General features: G+C 36.8%; 1 protein-coding gene and 1 long non-coding RNA gene across 6 annotated transcripts in view; one reads left to right on the top strand and one right to left on the bottom strand.

Annotated features, from left to right (window-relative positions):
- The window catches only part of lrrc4ba (leucine rich repeat containing 4Ba), an 80,055-nt gene that overhangs the window by 51,578 nt on the left and 22,464 nt on the right, over positions 1–6,013 (top strand). The gene's annotated exons all lie outside the window — the stretch shown is intronic.
- LOC106939446 (uncharacterized) overlaps positions 3,858–6,013 on the bottom strand; it is a 19,518-nt gene continuing 17,362 nt past the window's right edge. Inside the window, exon 2 of the long non-coding RNA XR_001422847.1 lies at positions 3,858–4,486. This is a non-coding gene — a long non-coding RNA (uncharacterized LOC106939446). The remainder of the gene's footprint in view (positions 4,487–6,013) is intronic.

Below are 6,013 nucleotides of genomic sequence, written 5' to 3'. Positions count from 1 at the left end.
TTTATATATATATATATATATATATATATATAAATTATTGTCATTTTGGTCCTTAAAATACCAAAATTTCCACTTAACTTTATGTTTTGGTCCATCTGATGTCATTTTTAAGTTCATAAAAAGTACTTAAGCTGACACTTTACCATCGACTTTCTACGAGTTTTTTCGTTGATTTGAAACATTTGGTAGCTAAATTAGACCAAATGCATCAACTAGATTGACAGTTTACCCTCAGATAAAATTTTCCTACAATTTAAAAGGACCTTAAATCTGCTCTTTAAATAAATCACATGTGTTTGCTTAAATCTGGTGACCTCTGCAGCTGCACTCTGCTCCGTTTCTGTCCGATTCGCCTTTTCTTCCCAACAAACTCCATCAGTTAGACGAACAGGATGAACTGTTGGCCTGTAATCTGCATCTGTGTCATGATCCGTGTTTCTGCGTATTTTAAGGTTTTTCTGTGTTCAGTTTCTGTCCTCAGTCTCTGTTGTTTCTGCGTCTTCCCCGTTGATTGCTTCCCAGGTGTGTCCAGTTACCTGATTACCCTCCCTGTGTGTTTAAGTCCACCTGTTGTCTCTGTCTCTTGTCGGGTCTTTGTCGGCGTCAGTCTGTCCATCGTCACAGTAGAACTGGTTAAGTCCTGTGTCGGCGTCAGCTCTCGTTNTTCAGTCCTCTCAGCTGCTACCGGTAATTAGCTGTGTGCTAACTCTGCCATGCTGCCTGTTCTGGACTGTTGAGCTTTCTTCATTAAATCCATCATCACCTTTATCACAACCTGGATCTCTGCGTCTCTCCTCACCACCTCGCAACCACCACACCTGACAATCTGATGCTTGTTGATGAGACTCAGGGCCCAAAGATGCTGCTTTACTCCAACAGGGCGTGTTGGCGTTTTTGTTTGTCTGAAGTTTAAACAGTTCAAAGGGCTTTGCTCCATTAAAACGTCAATTATGAAACAAGCAATAAACATTTTGTCCAAAGCCGTCAAGCAAATATATTAATGTTATGAATCAAATGGGTTTTTAGCCTTGATTTAAAGGAGCTCAGTGTTTCGGCTGTTTTGTTGTTTTCTGGACGTTTGTTCCAGATTTGAAGCTGAAAGCTGCTTCTTCATGTTCTGGTTCTGTGCAGAGCGCACTGCAAAACCACAAAATCCTACCAAGTGTTTTTCTGCTGCTAATATCTTAGTACACTTCAAATAAGACAAAACTAACTTTTCAGCGAGATACTGGAGCTTATTTAGGTCAATAATTTAATAATAATGATGAAAAAGTTACAGTCCCACTGACTTTCATTACTTGTAGTAAGATATTTTTTCCCATGTTAAAAGTGAAATAATATTCCAGGGAATCTGTCAAAGCAAGTTGGCACATTATTTGGAGCCATGTTACAAAAACGAAGTTATGATAAATTATAATATTGTTGCTTTTAGACCATTTTCATGTACAATAATGGTAATAATGGCATAATAATAAGACATTCTCAAAGATCAATAAACTTTAAATTCTGATCAACATTTAACACTGGAACTGGAAAATATCCAAAATAAACAAAACAGCAGAAACAACAAATAAAATGAATCATGAAGTCAAAGTTGTCCTTAAAAAATTGCTGGTTGAGACCAAAACACCAGACTGAAGAATCTTATCAAGTTTTAGGTAGAAAAACAATAAATCATGCAAATGGAAATTATTTAATTTGCTTTCAGCTTCAATGCACCATAAATCTGGAACAAACTTCCAGAAAACAACAAAACTGCCGAAACACTGAGTTCCTTTAAACCAAATCCCAATCTCTTTCTTAAAAGTCGCTGGTCAGTTTGTCTTAATTAAAGTTTACCAAGATGTTTGCAGTAGAAACTAGACCAAAATACTTGGTACGATGTTGTGATTTTGCAGTGTAATAGTTTTTATTGAGTTTCCTTGTGGATGAAAGGCCAAAACTCATAAAATAAATTTGTTTCCCAGATATCCGGTTGCGTGTGGACTAAGGTCCTGTTTGGACTCCTAACCCACTAACCTTTATTTCCCAGGAACGCGGTAGAGATCCGAAGTGACTCAACCAGAACGAAAAGGAAACAGGATCTGAAACGGTGAACCGCAGGCCGCAAGCTGCTGGCGTCGCCTCCAGGTGGCGGCAGTCGGGTTTTGTTTTCGTTCGCAGTGAAGGGAGGAAGACGAGCGGTGACTCCGGGTCCTCGCTCCGGCGCTCTTCATCGCCCCTGGTAACTCACCGCCTGCTGCAGCCAGTTAGACTCCAAGCGAGACGCTGCAAATTCTGCGAGTCGTTTTTTATGACCGTTTGCTGCTCGGACTCCTGCTGCCAATATCGATGGCGTTTAAATAAAAGGAGGCCATTTCCCTGCGAACGTTATTTTGCTCTGTTAGGCTGCAGCAGGTCCGGTGGTGAAAGTCCACCAGGTAGCAGAACGGCTAATTGCTCTCAGGGGAATCTGGTCATTGGATTTAGTTCAGACTGGAAGAATCAGATGATGTCGCCAATCCGCACTCATGATATTCATCTTCTTCAACATCAACCGCCGCAATCTGAAATCTAATCAGATGTGAATTGATTAGAGTGATTGAATAAACCGACCAAATCAGCAGCTAACGTGACACAAACTCTCCCTGATGTAGGAGAGGATTCAGAGTTGGTTTGAACCATAAAACATGGAAAATAAACCAGTTATTCTGTGTATTGATTGTTTTAATGATCTCACTGGACATAATGTAACGTCTGAGCCCGTCAGTTATACTGGACGATAAATTGTCCCAGATGTTATCGCGATAAACGATAATATTATTGGTTTGAGGCCATTTTCAAGTAACATAATGGTGATAATGGTGTAATAATACAAGAACATTCTCAAATTATAATGAATATTTAACACTGGAAATGTAAGATATTTTAAATATAAATAAACTAATAAAATTAATTATGAAGTCTCTATAAACAAAATTAACTTATTATCCAGTTTTTGGTAGAAAAAGAGAGAAAAGAGAACAAATAATTCATGGAAATGGAAATTATTGAGCTTGTTTTAATTTATCGCGATATTAATTGATTTAATGCAACAGGCGTAGTAATGTCTGTTACTGGTTTTATTTAGATATCTCTTTAAAAACGGGTTTAAAACCGAACCAAAGTGCTGAGCAAAAACAAAAACACAACAGAATAAGTTGAAAAGAGAAAGAAAAAATAATACAAAAAAACAAGAGTAGTAATAATTAAATGCTAACAAGTAAAAATAAATCCAGAATGTGACGTCTGTCTGTTTATTTGTTTTCACTTTGAACTGCCGTGTTGCTGAAATGTGATTTACGGATAAACTTGATTGATTATTTATTGTGATAAATTTCTTATCGCAAGAATTTTATTATCACAATAAATTCCAATTAATTATGTTTAAAAACTTTTAAAACTGTCCGGATTGTTTTATTTTTTAAGGTCGTTGGCTTGAGTCGCCTTCCTTTTAGCAGTCGCCAGACAGGAAAGTGAGAGAGGGCAAAGGTCAAACCCTCCACTCTTCTTTCAATAAAAGTATCAATAAATATTAGGCAATAAATCAATTAATCGCACGTTAAGTTGAAATGAGCTCAATAATTTCCATTTGCATGATTTATTGTTTTACCACAAACTGGATGGTAAAAATCTTCAGTTTGGAGTTTTGGTCTCAACTAAAACCTGTTTTTGAAGGATAATTCTTGTTTAGAGACTTAATAATTCATTTTTCATGTTTATTTCTTTTGGACATTTAAAATGTCTTCCAGTTCCAGTGTTAGTTTATTTATCTTTGAGAATGCGTTCTTGCGTTATCATGGCATTATTACCTTTAAATTATGTGAAACAAAACAATATTTTTGTTTATTGTCCAGTAAAATTTATTATCCTGATGGAGCGAATAAATATCAATAAATTACAGATTAGTGACACAAATGACACGTCTTCATGTGACTGGAGTCCTAAAGAATCTTGTTTTAATGGGAATATTTTCCAGTATTTCTGTTTGTTCATGCTGTTGCCTAAAAACCTGAATAAATAGTTGGTGTCGTCACTTTAATTGTTCTGATCATAGATCCTCAGGACCAACCTTCAGTCCATGTCGCTCAGCCTGATTCGCAGCAGCAACTGGAGATGCTTCCTGATGCTGCTTCATGAGTCGAGGTGTTTGAAGGCAGATTTTCCTCCCGAAGCTTCAGAAGCGCGGCCGACTGGAGGGAAGTCGCAGCCGCATCAGCAAAGGTCGTGGCTCTCTTCCCACTGCACACATTGGACATGACGAGCTTTCCCCGTCTTTTTTCTCGAGGCTGCGTGAGCTGCCATCTTGGTGTGTGCCAGCTCATTACTGATGGGCCTCCATGCTGATGTGCAGACAGGAAACTGGAGAGCAGGACTTTGTTCCTGTCTGCTGGACTCGCTGCGTGTCTCTGTTTCCTCTCGTTTTGCTTCGGAAATATTTAAACTCATGTCATACTGGAGCGTCTTACTGTAAAAAACCATCCAACCATACAAGCATAAAAACTTGGGATTTTTTTAATTTCAGGATGACGGCCATGTTTCAAGATGGCCGCCATACTGAACAAACTTCTAGATGTTTCAGAGACAATGTGGCCGATTCTGAAGAGCAAATCTATCCAGTCCGATTCTCTGCGTCGGGATTTATCGTTCAGTTATGTTTAGGATTCCTAACTGCATTTTCTGACCCGTTTGAAAGAAGTTTTATTTTTCACACTGCAAAACATAAATCTTACCGAGAACTTTTAGTTTAGTTTTTAGCACAAATATCTTAGTACAGTTGAAATAAGACAAAACTAACTTAAAAATAACTTCTCAGGAAGATATGTGAGCTTGTCTTGAGGCAATAACTCCTTAATATTGGTGAAAAAGTTCAAGTGACATCGGTAAATTACTAAACTTATAACATGGGAAAAACATTTTATTATTATATCTGCCAACAGAAATAGTAATTTTTACTGAATAGTAAGAATTATTGACTTAAAACAAACTGAAAAGTTACTTTTAAGTTAGTTTTGTTTTATTTGAAGTGTACTGAGATATCTGTGCTGAAAACTAAACTAAAAGTACTTGGTAATATTTTATGTTTTGCAGTGTAAGGAAGTCCTGCCATTGTTTTTATCAGTTTCAGTTTCTTTATTACTTATTTTACATCGGCTGTTCTCCTCCTAACTGCACTGAAGTTAAAGCTGTTTTTAGACCAAAGCCTGTTGGTGTGTTTTAACTCTGCTAATTAGGAATTTGATACATTTAAATCTGCATTAAAAGAAAAACAAAACGTTTTAAGTCAATTAGCACTAAGCCTCAGATATTGGTATCAGTGGATCTGCATTCCAAACCATTTATTATCATTAAATGTTAATAATTTTCATGTCACATCCAATGTTTTCCACTGTGGTCGTCCCATCTATACAACCTTAGAGTAATGATATGTAGTATAAGTATTTCTGAAAACTTTAAAAGGAGTTGCTAAAAAGTAAAATTTGAAATGTAAAAATATTTTCTTATTTAAGTTTTCAGCTCCAGTAACTTCAGCCTGTGAATCTGCACTAATTAGCTTTGATTGTCTGGATCAGAACGTGTTCGGAGAAGCCAAAGCTGTTGGCTTACAGAGGAAAACGGATTCGGTGCCTGTGAGTAGGAAGCTGCTGGTGAAAACTTCAGTCGTTCAGTGAGACGACGCTTCCAGGTTGGATCTGTGGGAGGATGTTACATTTTACATATATTAATGTGAAATACTTCTAATTAAAATGTCAATAGCAGAGCTCAAATTATTTATCTTTTCTCAACTTTGCCAAACCCAGAAGATACAGAAAATAATTTATAATGAAGTTTTACTGAAGGGTTTAATCTGTAATATAGCAGCTCACTGGTTGCACTTCACACCAAATCAGATTTTGTAGCATCTTAGGAGAATTTTAAACAGCTACTTTTAGGCCTGTCGCGATAAACGATAAATCAATTAATCGCACGATAAATTAAACCTATCGACCTCATT

Source organism: Poecilia latipinna, unplaced genomic scaffold (genome assembly GCF_001443285.1).
Source record: "Poecilia latipinna isolate Pla-1442-1.1 unplaced genomic scaffold, P_latipinna-1.0 Scaffold2875, whole genome shotgun sequence".
Lineage (NCBI taxonomy): Eukaryota > Metazoa > Chordata > Actinopteri > Cyprinodontiformes > Poeciliidae > Poecilia > Poecilia latipinna.
This window is presented reverse-complemented; position numbering and strand designations above follow the sequence as displayed.